Consider the following 17,477-nt stretch of genomic DNA (forward strand, 5'->3'; position numbering starts at 1 on the left):
GATCCAGGTAATGTTACTACTTATTGAGAAGCTATGTGTCTATCATTTGTTACTGCAGACCTGGCTGGGCTGCTTAGAGGTTTGAAGAAACAGATCATATTCAAGGAGTTCGAAAGAGAACTAAAAAGCCCCAAACAGGTTTATGCATTTGTTTTTATAACAATGACACCTCAGGTTCTAGGCCAAATTGTGATTACGTGCTACGCACTCCTACCTCACTTGATCTCACCCTGTATTTTTAAGTTGATTTCATGAATGTTCTTGCATAATGTACAGGGTTTCATCAGAATTATGTCTATATATTCTAATTCCTAGGAACTTGGGAGTTTATACACACTGTCTAACAACCAGACTCTATTCAGCCAAAGTTCACTTCCAGGCAGCATACCCAAGTTCATAGGTAAAAGGCACATTAGGGACAAGAGTACAGTGTCACCTGAACGGCAGGAGACGTGGCCCAGATGAAATAGCAAACCAAGCCAAATGCTGGCTAATGCCTGCAAAATTGACTGATCCTCTCCCAGCTCTGACTTACTGAAAGAGAGTTGCCTGGATGCAGTGCCAGACCAGACATGGCTCCAAGTTATTATAGGACCCAGAACCCAGACCACACTGCAGAAGCACCTCAGTTTTGCTGGTTGAACTGACTAGTCCCCACTAAAGACTGACGACATGTGGGTCAATACAAAACAACTGGAGACCTGCATTTTAGCCCCTCATCCCTTCTTTTCTAATGCTTCATAGTATGGAAATTCCCCAGCTGGCAGAAAGCTCTTGGCTCAGACTGCAGAGGACAGCTGCAGAGCTGCTTTTGGGCTAGCACTGGCCTCGGGGCTTGAAGAGATGCATCAGCATGGCACGGTAATGAATTAGCACGCAGGGGAGCCAGGATGCCGCTGTGGCACGGTTTATCTCAAAAGGAAAGCTGAGTAATGCATTCTTCTGAGAGGGTTGTTTCTCCGCACAATTTGTATTGCTTCTGCAATACTGAAGCTCACAAAAAAACCAGATGTCTCTCAGCAAAGTTCTCACTGCCCAGTCTAAAGCATACATCTGGAAGCTCCGGTGAAGATCACCAGAACAAATCAGATCTCCTGGTGTTTATTTGCTTTCCACAGTCTCTATTTAGACAGCTCTTATACATACACTTACTCCCTGGTTGATGCTTCTACTTCTGGATTGAAAACACATATGAACATACACATCCTCCTATTACATGAATAATGAGATTTATGTCTACACAAGAAATGTTTGTCAGGAACATATTTTCTTTGAAATATATTTTCAAGATATTCCACATGTAACTCATTTCCATTTTTCATATTTGTCTCCTCAGAGATCTAAACTAGGTCCTAATTACCCTCTTACAAAAATTTATCCAGCAGAGACAGAGACATTTCTACCAAGAAACTTTCCTGTAAGACTTCCAGAGCGAATGCCAATGCTTCAAATAAGCTGCAACAAGCAGTATTTTTTCACTCCTGAGAGTGAAAAAATGTGTTCACATCTACCAATATCTTCCTGAAAAACTGAAAAAGGCAGTTTCCTAAAAATAAAATGATTCTGTTGAAATGAAGAATCAAGGTTTGGCATGGGATGAATAGGAAAAGCAAACATTCATGTCATTTGACACTAGGGTGTTCATTGCTAAATACAGATATAATTTACCACATATAAGATTCAATGGCAACTTTTGTAATTAGAGTCATGGTTTGGAGGGCAGTGTTTCTATAGCAATACCAACCATAGAAAGGAAATCCACATCTACTCAGAGCACAATTTCTATATATCATGACTTTTTATAGCATAGCACTCTAGCAGAAAAGGGTGCAGTAAATCAATAGCAATGCCTATATCAATCACATCGAAGCAGTTTAGAAAAGCATTTCACAGAAACATAGCGAAAAAGGAAATTAAAGACTATGACTGCACCTTAAGTAAAGTCTTGTTTGTTTTAATTACCTGAGTGTTGTTCCTTGACTTAGATCAGCTAAAGTCAAGAGTTTAAATCCAGGCTTTCCCAAACTGACTCCTACTGGATTCTGAACAGGAAATATTTTGGGGTTGTTTTTTTATTCTTCTATTCTCTATGTAATCACAAGCAAGCTAAATAAGATCCAGTACCCCAAAACTGGTTTGACTGCCAGCAGTCTCAGGTCTGCAGGGTTTCTTGGCTCAGGCATTAAGTGAAAGAAATAAAACTGGTTTGAGACTGGAATCAGACCTGAAGTGACAGAGCCATATCTGCATGGCCCTACCCCTGATGCAGCTGGCATTGGAGTTAACCTGGGAGTCAGATAAACCACAAAGCATGACCACCACACGACTGCAACTCTTTTCCTTGCCCAGTCCCAAAGGAGGGCTGATGCCCAGGGCACCCTGGGACATTCCCAGCCACAGGCTTCCGGCTGTGGGTTTGGGAAACCAGGACTTTGGGTGTTTCTTTCTTGTGCAAAGATTGACCCCATTCTGTCTGTCGCCACTCCTACCATGGACTGCTGATAAAATCATACTCCCAATTATCCTGGCTTTAAGTTGACTATTTTTTTACCCTTTCCGTGACTTGGCTCCTTCAATTAAATCTTGCAGTGCTCATAGTCACAGTCATATTTAAAAGATGGAATCAACTCAATTGAAAACAATCAATCAATCACCAACACCGATCTGTGAAAACAGATGTAGTATGATCCTGACAGCTGATTTTCTCAGGTCTCTTTTTTGCTTTCTTATTTTTGACAAATTGGTTTGAACAACAGATTTTTGTACATTTCTACAACTCCTAGATCATCCAGGAAGAGAGCAGAAACAGCTAAAACTGATGTAATTCTTAACAAATAACTTTAATTCAACTGAAATAAAAATTACTCAGATTCCCATGGTCATGTGAACATCATGGATTTCCCAAAGGCATGTCAAAAGAGCAGAATATTTGAAAATGGCCACGTGATATAAAACCGCATAATATTATATGGAGTTAAGGACGTCTTGTACGTTGATACAGTTCGATCTGACAGTAGGGAGGAAATGTTAGTAAAAGAGGATCTTCCATTGTCCACCATTCCACATCCACCATTGTGGACACACAGGTGTCACAACATTACAAAATTCTTCCTCTGCATTGCACAGCCCTGCTGTCCTGGGCAGACTAACTTCTTTGAAGTTAAAATCACAGAAAATCTGGTTAGAAGGGACCTCTGCAGATTACCAGTTAAAGTCTCTGCTGGAAGAGGGGCTGTCACCAATGTTAGATGAAGTCATCCACAACTTGAATCTTGAAAATTTCCAAGGAAAGATTCCATTACCTGTCTACTTGAAACGTTAAAAGTCCTGCACTACTCCCTGGTGAAAAACTTCTTCCTAATGGCCAGTCTGAAATCCTCAGGCTGCAACTTGTGACAGCTGTCCCATGCTTTTGCTACCTGTTGCTAATGTAAAAAGTTCAGCTCCATGATCACTGTAACTTCTCTTCAAGCATTACAGGCTTCCATGAGATTGTCCCTTAGCTGGGGGGCGCAGAGGGGCAGGAAGAGGCTAAACCAGCCCAACTCAGTTAACGTCTCCTCAGATTATTGGGTTACCTTAGCAGTTCTCTGCTGAATCCTTTCCCTGTGTTCTGGTTTGACTCGAAGTAGAATCAGTTCTCTAACTTCAGCTAAGCCTCCTCTATTCAGACAGTTTTTCTCTATAAGTGATAACACGAGGCATTGACATGCACAAAGGCCATAGCTTATACTTATTCCTATAGAAACCAAGGCCATCCTTGAGCTAATGGAGGGCCTTAAGTCAAACGTGAAGAAGGATCACACCTGCAGTGAGGGGTGGCCAGGAGAGGTGGCCCTAAACTGTCAACAGAGTATTCCATCCCATATATGTCATACTTGGTTATAAAACTGAGAGATCACGAGGAGGGTCTCACTCTCTTCTGTGATGGCTGACATCCAGTAAGGACCTTGTCTGTCTGTCTGCACCTGATCCTGGATCTGTGTGTTCCTGAATGCAGTTCCTGTGTCCAGATCTCTCCTGACTCTGACCCCTTTCCCAACTTGCTCTGCAGCATTTGTGGGGATGTACAGTCATCAAGGGGTGGGGTTGTGATTTCATGTATTTGTATATATTTTATTATTTTCCTTTATTTCCTTTATTATTATTATTATTACTATTTTATTAAAGCTGTTTTAGTTTAGATTCCAACCTGCAGGTCTTTTTTTCCTCTCATTTCCCTTTCCCCTTTCCTGGAGGAGGGGTGTGGGGGTGGAATTGGGAGCCCAACTGCTTGGTTTTAGCTGCCGAAAGTGGCTGGGTCGGAGCTAAACCATGACACTCCATTTTTTGGAACTTCTTCCTTTTCCTTGGAGGAACCTCAAAACTGACTGGAGAAGCACAGTACTCAGCAATGCTGAGGAGCATAATAACTTGGATTCTGTCAGGATGTGGTTCCTTCACAGGAAAGAGTAAGATCTAGTAAGTAAGTCCCCTTCATTGACATTATAGATCCCATTGCTGTCTTGACAAACCTGCAAGATTACCTTCCTAAATGCTCAGTGCAATACTGCTACATTCCCTTTCTTCTGAGTTGACTGAGACTTGCTGCAGACTTGTCACTACTGAGTTGAGAAACAAGAGGACCCAAATGTTGCTTAGGGCATTCTTTCCAGAGGTGTTCACAGAAATCCCACTGTGCTGTTGTCAAGTCTCTGTGCTAAGTTAGAACAGAAGGCAGCAAGCTGCAGTTTCTAAATACTACTCCCTACACTATGTGTTCATATAGTGTATTTGTACTGTGTTAATCTCATTCATTGTTTACAGTGAAGCGGGAAACACAAGTGCAAAGCACCATCTTACCCTTCTTCATTAAGCATATGGCACACCAGCAGGCCTCTATATTTGTGCCTTGAAACCAACCACGTTTACCTAGTTTCCACATACCCTTGCACCATGGGTTATCACTCACGTCCTTTGCTATGTTCCCTTCACTTTTAAGTACTCACATCACAATATTACAAGGAAAATGCAGATCTCCAATAAGCATATAAGCAAACACAACCTACAGATGCAACAGACTTAGTGTATCAATAAAATCAACGTGTTCTAGCAGAAAACATTCTGAAGATGATAGAGATCATTTCACCTGTGGCCCAGCACTTTTTGGTTTCATATCAAGCAGTTCTGGTGGAGATGTATTAACTTAATTTTTATGTTTATCCTAAAACAGCTCAACCTGTCCCCTTGCTAACAATATACCTGATGCTTGTAATAAAATAGAGGGATGACTCAAACAATGAAGTGAAGTTCAACACAAAAAAAAGCAGCTTCTGCAGTTGTAGGTTTACAACTTATGAGCAGGAGGGCAAAAAAAGGCAGAAAGCTGCTACATTTTATCTTTTTTATATTTATATGTGTGTATATATATATGTGTGTATGTGTATATATATATATAAAAATGATTCTCTCAGAATTTGCTTGTTAAAGAAAAGAAGGTAAATTTTCAAACTGGACAAAGCAATGTGCTTGACCAGAAAGCTACTTTCTCCTTCCACTCTTTCATTAGGCAAGTTACAGAAAACATGCCATTTAAAGAAGATAAGGCGAGGAAGTATGACCTTTTCAACACAGAATCTTCCTGAACCTTCAAAACAAGTGTCATATAGATGCAATACCTCTATTATTGTGTTTGAGCTAAATTAGAGTCAGTTTTGTGACTAACTCAGTCGCTCTAAGTAACTTCATTCTCTGGAAGCTAACTGCATATTTTTCAGACAGTATTTTCCCTAGAAGCGATAACACAAGGTATTGGTATGCAGAAAGGCCAATGCTTACACTTATTCCTACTGTAACCAAGGTCATCCTTGAGCTGGCAGAAAAAGGCTGCACCTGCTAGGAGGAGCAGACAGAAGAGGTGACCCTAAACTGACCAACAGAGTATTCCACCCCATATACTTCACATTGGGTATAAAACTGAGAGACCACAAGGATCTAATCCCTCTTCTGTGACAGCCAGTGTCCACTGTGGACCTCGTCTGTCTGGTTACTCCTGATCTCAGACCTGTGTGTTTCTGAATCCAGTTCCTGAGCTCAGATCCCTCATACCCAAGGACCCATTTCCTCCTGTCTGCTCTGAAGCATTTGTGGTGATATACAGTCATTGAGGAGTGGGGGCGTGATCTCATACATTTGCATACATGTTATTACTTTCTAATTATTTTCATCACTATTATTATTTCATTAAAGCTGTAGTTTTAGTTTCAAGTCTTTTTCCTCTCATTTCCCTCTCCCCTTTCCCTGGGGAAGAGGGGAGAGGGATTTAGAAGCACAGTTTTAGCCAGGTCGGGGCAAAACCATGACATGCAGAATAAAAAACAACTACCTGTGGGAAACCCTAGTGAAAATTGAGACCTTTTGTATAACTAATTTAAAGGAAGCTGCTGCGAGCAATTATGTGCACTTTAAAATAAAATTATCCCAGACAGGGTATTTTGGGCACTGTATTTTGCATGGACAAGACACAAGGTGGCACATAGCAGTTAAAAGTTTTGAAGAAAGACAGAGAAAAGAAGAAAAAAGAAGTGCCAAGAGGCATCCATTTTAGTTTAGAAATGAGTTGGCAGTATGGGGTGATGTTTCTGAAGCTCTGAAAAAAAAATACCTAAAAGGACCTATGAGGACTTGCATGCATCACATGAAACAGAATCCTATCATCTTGATTACTTCCAACTATCAGTCATAATGGACTTAGCTTACTCTTGCTACCCACAGGACAAGATACAAGTTTCCTGCTATATACCCAGGAATGCTACAAGACCTACTTTTATAATCCCGTTTTTATTTGTATAGCACTTTAAGGGCTCACAGTGACAATCCCATTAGTTACATTAGATGTAGGTGTATGTGGAAAATAAGGGAACTACTCTCTTTGAGGACACCCTGTCGTTTAATGAAAGATAGCTTTACTTTTACAATATGGTGACTTAACATTTTGGACGCATGAACTTCAGATCAGCGATGAATTCATGTGAAGGGCTCTGGATCACCTTACTTCATCTCTCAGAACAAAAGTTCCATAGGTTGCCATGGAAAGTATGTGTTAGTGACAAGTAGAGTACTTGTTTCTTGATAAATGCAGATTATGTTGCTTCAGAAAGCAAGAACTTCAAGGATGCAATTTAGGGTCAGTGATGGGAGCTCTGGCATTGCATATTTTTTTGTTTTTCAACACGACTATCCAATTTTTAAGGTGAACTACTAACAATTATATGTGCCAGCCTATAATTTGTAGGACTGGAAGTTTAAATCATATTTAACTTCAAGAGCAAACCACAGATGGTCACAAAGCAACCTGTCCTCTTACACAGGTCACCGTCCTGGGCTGGGGGAAATCTAGCCTTCCAGAAAAGCATTCAGTATTAATGCAACTTCAGCCTGTTTGGGATTCACCAGCAGAAAGGTGGCTACTGAAATACAACCATTTATTACTTGAAAGTCAAAGCTCCAGTAACATTAACAGGCAAAAGGTTTTCCAAGCAGAATCTGAGAAGTAAGACCCTCCCTCTGACTGGTGTAGTAATGCAGCTAATGCATCTGCATACTGTTATTGCCTTGCCGTCAGACCAGAGTTCAGTTTTGCATATGCAGTTGGTGCAATAGTGATGCTCTGTTGGTAGAGACCAGAAAGCTTGCTGGAAATTGTTTACAGGGAGTTCAGCAGCAGCAAGAAATGCCTCATCAGTTCTTGAAAACCCCTGAGCTAGCCAAAGCACTAGGGTTTCTATTGGTAGAAAATTCAGTGTTACATTCTGCAGATAACCAACTGCTTCCACTGCAGTTGTATATGGTCCAATACAGATATTCCGCAAAAAAAAATGTTGGACCAAACCAATTGATGCTTCATGCATGGAGCATTCCAGTACCAGAAACTGAACATGTTCACATATCAACTGACCTGGACCCTGCAGCAAACAGCAGCACACTGGATTTGAGCCAGATGCCTGTAAAAGCACTCATTTCAGAATAAATACAAGATAGATTCAGAACGTGGTGGAGGTGGGTTAAATTCTCTTCTGAGCTGCAAGGATTAATGCACAGCTAGGAGTTTGCCTTGACACTACATATTAATTCAGGGTCACTGATAGGCCAAAAGGTGAAATGATATCATTACAAGCATGAGATCAGTCTTTATGGACACAGTCAGACTTCTTACCTTCTCTCTCAGCTTAGCGATAGCAGAACTAGGCAAAGGAACAGAACAAAATGCCTGGGAGAGAACACAGTGATTAGGAAACAGGGGAGACAAAAAAGATATTAACTGATAAACACATCAAGATCCAACACTTCCCAGCAACACTTCCCAACATATATTTTAGGATGCCCTGAAACCCTGAATTCAAGTATAGTAGAAACCCACAGGCTGCTTTGAGTATACACGGGACAAGACAGCAGTCACTGAACATAGGAATGAAGAAAAATTAAAACTACAGCTAGAGAGTGTTACAGCAAAAAATACTGGTTATCTGCAGAACCCTAAAGATTTTCCACTGAGTTGACAGGTTTGACTACTGCATCAGGGTGCAAGATTTGATGGTTTTTTTGGTACATACAACAGAGCATGGCATAAATACCCACAGTACCTCTGGGCTCCATGCCCACTCCTCTCTGCAACAGAATCATCAGGTTTATTTCAGTTGCAAAGAAAGGCACCAAAAAAAGTGCAGAGGGGATCACTGAAATTTTGTTCTATACTACAAGTGTATTATCTTTGTCAGTTTGCTTTGGACTACCTAACAAATACAGCAGCAACGAGGGCTTGAAGGAGGTCACCAGTAGAAGACAGTGTTATTCAACATCTGTAACATCTTGATCTGGGATTTCATTTCTTCCTGCAGACAGAGAACCGAACGGCTCCATAGGGAAGTACCAGCAGAATCACATCAAAGCAATAATATACGTTACTGGAGAAAGGATCATAGGGCACATGAAGAGCTGGGCTGAGAAGTTCCAACTGCAGCCACAGGAATAAAGTGGAATTTACTGCAACATTAGATTCCACGTCTATTAAAACTCCAGGTTTGCCTAAACAGATGTTTGCCAGAAACCCAAGCAAACTGGTTTTTTGCAGTCTGCAGGATCAGAAGTAAAGTAGTGAGGCTGCAGCTACATGAAGAGAGTGTTAACTAAGGAAATTATTGTCTGTCACATTCAGTTTAGAAATGTGAATACATGAGAGTTTGGGCATCTTATTAATGGCCTGGGGACCAACAGTCTCAGCCTGTATAAAAGATTTTTCATCCAGCAAAAGGAGCTGGGTGCTTTACAGCAATGGCATTCAATTCAATAGCCAAAGGAGATCTAGAAGTAGTCCTGGACTGTAAGGTTCCCCTTGACTTAAAGCTAAAAGCAAGGAATAAGCTGATGTCAGTGCTTACAGCAGAAGTTTTGCTAATGGCTCCTTTTGTAACAAAATTTCACCCTCAAAATTGTCCCTAAAATTAGGTTTAAACAGAATCATGCCATGCATTTCAGACCAGCCAATAAAGAAAATAAGTCCCATGGACAGCACTGTGAGTGTGTACAACATCAGAAACTGTTTTACGTTGGGCAGACAAGTCTTTCTGTCGCTCTCCCCCTCTCCATCACAACAGAGCACTTCTATAATCTCCTACTAAAGCTATGGGCATATAATGGGAGAATTCAAGAAGAAACTTACTTATTTGTATACTTAAAGAGAAAGATTCTTAATATTAATGCCCAATAAGACTGCATGTTTGTGAATAAGCAGTGACAGGTGGTAAAGGCAGATGGTTTTGACAAGATTTGTGGCAGACCCTGGCTCTGTCATCCTAGTGCTCTGCAGGGTACTGGCAGGAAAAAAAAAGTGGTTACCCTCCTCTTCTTTCCTTGCCTCACTCAAGAAAACCAGCAGCAGTCCACCTCGTTGCCTGCCACAATGCCAGGACAGAAGAAACAAAGCTCAATCACTCCTGTTCTTCATCCCATCTCCAAACTGCTTCTGCCTTCCTGCAGAAGACCAGCCAAACACAAGCCACTGATACAGACTAACCAGAGGAAGGTATTTAAGAGGGAGCATTACTGAAGACTCCAGTGCTGAATCCAGGTGCAAACACCTGCCTTCCAGTACAAACCTCTGCTAAAATCACTAGCTCTTGTTTCTGAAGGCACTGGTGACGTGGGAGGCATCTCAGATGCTTCAACCCTGCACAACCAAATGAACTTTCACAAATAGTGAAGAAACTTGTGTCATTAGTCATAGAGTGATACTGCAATGGAGAGCAAAGCTCAGAGATGCAGAATTATTCACATTGTATGTCAAAACCGAGAAGGCAGGCAAAAAAATTATTTCATATGTCAGCAAGAGCAGTAACAGAAAACTTTATTTCCAAATTAGTGTTGTGCATTTAGCCAAAATAGTTCTGACTACTGCAGCTACAACTTTCTCCAAGTTACTGTTACTTGTGCTTGGAGAGCAAAGACCCACGAATGAGAAAACAGTGCTAGCTTCAGACTGTCATTTTCTGCATACTGCATCAGCTGTAGCACACTACTAGTTAAAGTCAGTTGTAACTCTCTCTTAAAATATCACAGTACACCTATAAAGATGACTCAGGCAATTTCATACACCACCAATGAATCATTAAATGGTACCACCCCTGGTTACTATCAAACCCATCTGCAGAGCCCATTGTTAACTCCATGGTACACCCATCTCAAAAAACCTTTTAGAAGACTGCTGTGCTTTTTTAATACCCACACATTTTGTGGATAAATGAAGACTCTCTCTTTTAGGATTTACTAAGGTGTATTGTAGGAATTACACGCCTGAACAGGGACAGTACTTTTTCTATATAGCATCTCTGTTTTCCAGATTTTCCTCGGAAACAGATTTGATTGACTCAGCATCAACATAACACTTATTCTTGTCTTCCATTTCTTTGAACAGCTTATAAGGGTATAGCTTTGTAAGAATCCTTTCTTTATTGTTTATCTGTATCACTGTTTACAAAATTTCACTTACAGGACTAAGATAGTTTCTGAAGGAATATTCTGGAGAGGGTTATGATACTACAGTCTTTTTATATTCAGCATCCCTCAAATTAGAAAAGGCCATCCTAGGCAAAATAAATCCACATTTTTTACATGAAATCAAGAAACCTTTCTTTCCCTCAATTGACAGGGTTTATGTTTTCAGGAATGTGAAACAAAACAAAAAAAAAAAGGAGCTATCAATCCAGCTGGCCCCAATTTTATACAGCACTGCAGAAACAGTGGTGAAAACTGAGTTTACTATAAAGGTAGACATAAGCCATTCGAACCTGGAATCAAAAACTTACTTTTTTTTCCAGAGAACACCCCATGGTAAAACTGCCTCTCATCTCTGGGCACAAAATACATGGATCTGGGCTTGAATAAGGCAAGGTTGAAAACAGCTTTAGAAATTAAAATTGCAACCATCCAGAGCTGTTACCAGTCCTGCCATTCTTGCATACATTAACCAGTCATTAGGTTTTTTCTCTCCTCTGTTAACCCCACAGGACAACTTACTGCCTCTGAAAGCAGATACAGGGGATGGATACTAGCATAATGGCTTAAAAATGAAATGAAGTATTAGGAAAACCTGTAATATGCATCTCTTATGAGCACAGCTGCTCCACAGTTACTCTCAGGAAGGAGAAATCATTGGAATTAAACACAATAGTGGATTTTTGTGGCACAAGGTATTTTTTCTGTGAGCAAGGGTGGAAGAACAGAGCCCTATGCAATTTCAGTCACTTGAAACTGCTTAAGCATAGGTACACACAAAGAGAAACACAGGTACAAACAGCTTTCGCAAAAGACAGCTAATATAAGCTTAGAACTGAATACAATTAAACTCAAATTACAGGTATTTTTGCCAGACCTTCAATATGCCTCATGCTTTAACAAAAACTAATGTAGCCAGAGATTTGAGGGAGAGAGAATTTTCAGTTTCAAATAATTATCAATAGAATATTAATTATATGCCTACACTCAAGATCCTGCTATCAACTATTTCACTGTGTAAAGACCTAATTAGCTGTAATTTTAACACTGCATACTATCCAAAGACAGCTACATTTTCTAAAGAAATCGTGAAAGCACCATTTGGCTAAGTATAATAATTAAACAAAAAAAAAAGACAAAAAGTCTACCTCACATGGTCTTAAAAAAAATGTTACATGCTTACCATGCAAAAACTGAGTAGAAAAAAGTATAGTAAAAGACAAAGCATCCACTGTAGTATATCCTTTGCTGTGATAACAAATGAAAATGAAGTTTTGCCAGACACAGCTGCATAAAGAGAGCTGACAGGCTACAAGCGCATGGTGATCCCATGGCGGCAATACACAGCAGTTCACGAGGACTGATTCACAGATGTTCAGAAGACCTCACAAGAGTCACCAAACTACAGAAATGCTCTCCCACAACTGCTCCCTATGGCTATGACAATCCCATGCTGAGAAATTATTGTTGTCACTATCATCACAGCAACAAAGAACTCAAGACACAAACCTGGGCTTTACCAACAGAGGCCATGTGCAAACACAGAGCAAAATAGGGTCAGTGGCAAAAACAATCCCAAAGGTACCAACATCCTGAGCAGAGTGAGGTAATTTCTTGGCATAACAGATAAAGGCCCCACCTCCTTCAAGAATACATGTATTTAAAACAACTTTTTGTCCTTCAAGTTTCCTCTTGCACTTGGTCCATCAGGCCCTTGAAAAGTATATCTACACAGGTGAATGGAGACAGGCAGATGCCTCTCCTCACTCTCCAAACTGGTCAGATATAAGCCAAACCTAACAGAAGCCATGCAGAAGCATTAACACAGCACCAAGTGAGCTTGTTAGGCAGTAGGTACGTCATTATTTTAATCTGGTCCAAATGGCACTCCTACCAAGTGCAATGAGGACCAGCCTGCTCTTCCTCCAACTGCAGATCTCTGCTGACTCCTCGGTGCAATTTGGTCATGCACTGAGTCAGACCCTGGAACTCACCCAGCTGAAAACCAGGTCAACAGCAACAACAGAGTGGATTTGCATGTGGCCACAAGTGATAGTACCAGCACAAGCAAGAGATCAGGAATGTGTAGCCAGAAGACAGACAGGCAGGCTGAGGCTGACCCTTTGGCAGGAGCCCACATTTATGGTAAATTAAAATAACTGCTGAACCACTGCCTTTGCCTTTCAGAGAGGCAAGTTTTGGTTAGCCTCAGCACAGCTTCACCATAATACAGGTGATAAGGTCTGCCTTTGTGTAACGGCTTGTTGGGCCAAGGTTGTGAACATGCTTCAGATGATACTTAGTGCTTGTTACATCTGGAGATGCCTAACTCTTCTCAAAGCCTAACACTAATAACTTAGATAACGTTAATCTCATTGGACAGCATTGCTATATTCAAACTTCCATTTCTTAATGAAGGGTCCTTTGTGGACCCAGGACCCTTAGGCAATAAGAATGCTATATTTTTAAATATTTTTTTAATAACTGGATAATAATGCAGCTACAAAACAATGCTAACATTATCCTCTGCAGCAATTATCCCCAACATTTTCCTACAAACACAGCAAAACCAAACAATATAATAGATAAGCAGTATTTCCCAGCTGAGTCAAGCACTCATCAGTAGAGTTTCCTCAACCCCACTGTGCTGCCCGTCAGCTTCTATGAACTACTCAGATCTGTGGTATCAGATAAAATATAAATGGGTTTCTCCCCGTTTTTCAGATAAAATGGGTTTTTCAGATATTTTTCAGATAAAATGGGTTTCTCCTTGCTTTCCCATTTAAAAACGTGTTGGGGTTTTCCCTCCTTCCCTATGCCCTCATTTAAATGATCTTTCCCATTATTTGTCACTGGTGAAAAAAACCACAAAGTAGCAAATTAGTCAGAATTGGGAGCTTCCTGTCTAGAAGGAAAAAAAATCTGAAAAGTTTATTACAATGACAGTCTAATGCTGCAGACTGCCCACTTGGAGCAACGATCTAGACTCTGAAATCAGCAGTATCTGAGGTATTTCTGAAAACATCAGCCGCCCATTTGTGTTCCTCTACCGTACCATGCAGAACAAATGGCAGTCTCCGTGCCTTTGGTCGTATTACCCATATTCCCTGCCACAATCCTTCTGTCCTGCCATTACCCATGTTCTCCCTGCCAGCACCCCCCCACCTCACCAACTTCCCTTTCGCACCCATCCATCCACCTCCCAAGATCCTGGTCTATCAGATCTGAAATGACTCAAGGGAAAGCACAGGAAGTTTATCAGTCAGAAGTGCTCTATGAAAGAGCCGCAAACTCTTGTGCTTCTGTTACCAGGTCATTCTCTTTTACTTCTACGGCAGTCTCTCTCTATACTCTTCTTTTTTTTTTTACCCAGCTGACATGTTACAGGTTTTACTTACTCAGGCTTTTATTACATGGTCTTCAAGAAGTTTTAAAACTACATTTCCCTACCACTAATCTAAACAAGCCTTAATAGGGATTAGAACTGAAACCCAGATTGGCAGAATTGAGGAATTTGCAGCTTTGTTACAGTATCAGATGTATCCTCCAACATCCTCTAAATATAGTAAAAGGCTGGCCTAAATGTGCTATTGCTTCATGTTTAATTCAGATACCTCTGAGTGAGTGCATCTCTCGCCCCCCCCCCCCTAAAATTTCTATTCTTGTCACTCATGTGTTGAAGTTTGTGGTGACGTTAATTTAGACAAATACCCCAAACCCCAGTGCAAACGTTTTAAAAACTTTTTTCTATAAAACTACTTCATCAGAGGGAGAAAACACAATAGATTTGGAGATTAAAGCACTAAATTATAAAATGGATTTTACAACTTCTCCAGAGCAACTATCAGTGTAATTTTTAAACTACGTAGTTGCTTTCAGGAGGAGTACATTAAACAGTAAAAACAAAACTTGCGTTCTTCTAATCAAGAACATTACAGGTAAGCAGGAAATTATGATGGTTTTGATACAACAGATGCAAATGAAAACAAACCCCAGCAGCAGTTGTCTGAACTGCCAGCAGCTTCTTATCAAGTGAGATGAAGGTTCTCAAAACACCAGCACACGCAGAAATTTATACTTGAAACTAACATGCCAAAGCAACGTGAGCTTTCGTATGAAAAGCTTCTGAAAGACCATGCATTTTATATGACATTTATAGATTTGAGATCACTTAATAGTTCAATTTTACACTTATTTTAATACAAACTCAAGTGAACCAGGCTTAGAGCAGATATGGATTTTGGAGTACATTTTTCTGGCCTAATAATGACCTTCACAGATAGCAAAACCTTGGTCTAAACAAAGATGGAAAACTAGGCTTTTGACTGAATGTATAGTGTAATATTTCTGGATGAAGCAGCTCCCATTTAGTTTTACCTCGTCCCACTTCAAGATAATGCTCTGCCATTAGTTATCCATCTCTCTATTTATGCCCTTAAAAGGCTCTGAGGCAAATGTAAAAGCAAACTGTTCTGAATAACATCATTACTATAAAGAACTGTGTAAGACAAGCCAAGGTCACATGTCTCTATCCAGAAAACCAAGGATATGCTCACAGGATCCTGTAACAAAATTGGGATTAAATCTTTGTGGCGCGGTGTGGGCAGCAGGGTTATCCAGTCAAAGGGCAACTGAAGAAAAAAATATAATAAGAAAGCAAAGGAAGCATCCACTGTAGCATATTCTTTGCTGTGATAACAGCAATTTCCCAGTCGTAGGACAGAAAACGGGACCAAGGCTTAGAATAAGGAGCCCTGCTCATACGACTAGAACTCTATTGCTGCCTAACACAACTCTCTATACATATATATATATATGTATGTATGGGCCTAACAGCAGGAAAACAAAAAGACAAGCCTCCCCGAAAATTATATTAGGTCTTTCCATCTTTTTCTACGGCATCGCAGTGAGGATCCCACACACCCCGCAGCGCCGCTCCCCTCCCCATTCCCGGGGCTACGCTCCGGCTCCGACTCCGCCAAGGAGAAGCCGAAGCGCCGGCTGGGCTGGGGCCGCCGCTGCCCCCAGGGCACCGCCCGGCCTCGAGGGCTCCGTCCCCGCTCCTCCCGGCTCTCCGCTGCCCCGGGGAAGGCTCTGCCCGCGGTACCAGCCCGGCACGACCCGGCACAGCCCCCGCCACCACGGCAGCCGCCCAGCCCCATCGCCCCCGCCCGGCTCCCCCCTTCCGCTTCCCTCCCTTCCTGGGCAGCATCATCCCTCCACAGCGTCGCCTCCTCCGCCTCCTCCTCCTCCCTAACCCGTTTTGAGGTTTGTATTTTTTCTCGTTTCCCCTCTCAATGTCCCCCAGCGGGTCGTTACCTTCAATTTACCGCTTTTCCGGTCTCCAAACCGCTGCCCCCACCTTCCCGAGCACACAAGCAACTCCGGCAAAGGAAAAGGAGGAGGGGAAGGAAAAAAAAAAAAAAAAGAAAAAAAAATACAAACCTCTCCTCCCCGTCCTGTGTCTGATACTATATATCCGGCCGAGGGAAAGAGGAAGGCGCAGCGCCTCTGCTCTGACCTCCCCTCTGCCACCGAGCGGCTGCCGGCCCGGGAGTGCGGAGCGGGGACGCGGAGCGGCTCAGGCTGCCCGGGAAGCGGAGCAGGGATGCGGAGCAGGGATGCAAAGAAGCTCAGGCTGCCCAGGGATGCGGAGCGGGGATGCGGAGCAGGGATGCAGACCAGCTCAGACCGCACCGGGATGCGGAGCAGGGATGCGGATAAGCTCGGGCTGCCCAGGGATGCAGAGCAGTTCAGGCTGCCCGGGGATGCGGAGCAGGGATGCGGATAAGCTCAGGCTGCCCGGGGATGCGGCTTCTCTCCCCCGCCTTGCCCGGCCCTGGTTCCCACACGCCCAGCTCAGGCTGAAAGGGAGGCGGCGTGGCTCTGCAGCGGGAGCCGCCAAGCGCACTGGGGGCAGGGGAGAGGGCCCACTCCCGGCAGAACTCGGCCCTGTGCCCCCCTCGAGCCGCCCCTTCTCCCGCGGTCCCCTCCGCCGCCGGTATCGCCCGCAGCAGCGCTCCCCGCCGCAGGGCACCGCGCCGCAACCCTCGGGGGGAAACGTCAGAAAAAAAGCAGGCGAGAAAAGGCTGCTGCCCGCAGGGCTCCTCTCCTTACCCGGGTCGCGCGGCTCCTCCGGCGGCCGCCTCCGCGCTCCCCGGGGCGCTGGGGCGGCTGCCGCGGCTCCTCAGCCCCTCCCCGAGCCCCTGCCCTGCCCTCCGCCTTCCCCCGGCTCCGCCCGGCGCCGCGGCTGCGGGGAGCGGGGCGGCCAGGGGAGGGAGAGGACCGAGAGCTCGCTAAATCCATGGCGGAGGGGCAGGGCAAGCGGTCCCTTGAGTGTCCTCCAAGGTTATGACACGTCCTTCTCTTTTCTGCTTAAAGCAGGGGTTCTCTGTCTTTAAAATGATCAGGAGGAATGTTGGCATACTAAGTGAATTACACGTTTTGTT

The 17,477-nt window shown here is 42.9% G+C and overlaps 1 protein-coding gene across 3 annotated transcripts in view; it reads right to left on the minus strand.

Moving 5' to 3' along the window:
- Positions 1–17,169, minus strand: part of FAR2 (fatty acyl-CoA reductase 2) — a 150,000-nt gene extending 132,831 nt beyond the window's left edge. The window contains exon 1 of one of the 3 annotated variants that reach the window (XM_069864254.1): positions 17,146–17,169. The gene's annotated coding sequence lies outside the window, so the exon portion shown is untranslated. Of the gene's footprint in view, positions 1–16,347; positions 16,477–17,145 lie in introns of those variants that run through there. The other 2 variants (XM_069864239.1, XM_069864248.1) reach the window with 2 other exon arrangements.
- Positions 17,170–17,477: the final 308 nt, after the last annotated feature.

The sequence above is a fragment of the Phaenicophaeus curvirostris genome, chromosome 1, assembly GCF_032191515.1.
Source record: "Phaenicophaeus curvirostris isolate KB17595 chromosome 1, BPBGC_Pcur_1.0, whole genome shotgun sequence".
NCBI classification, from domain to species: domain Eukaryota; kingdom Metazoa; phylum Chordata; class Aves; order Cuculiformes; family Cuculidae; genus Phaenicophaeus; species Phaenicophaeus curvirostris.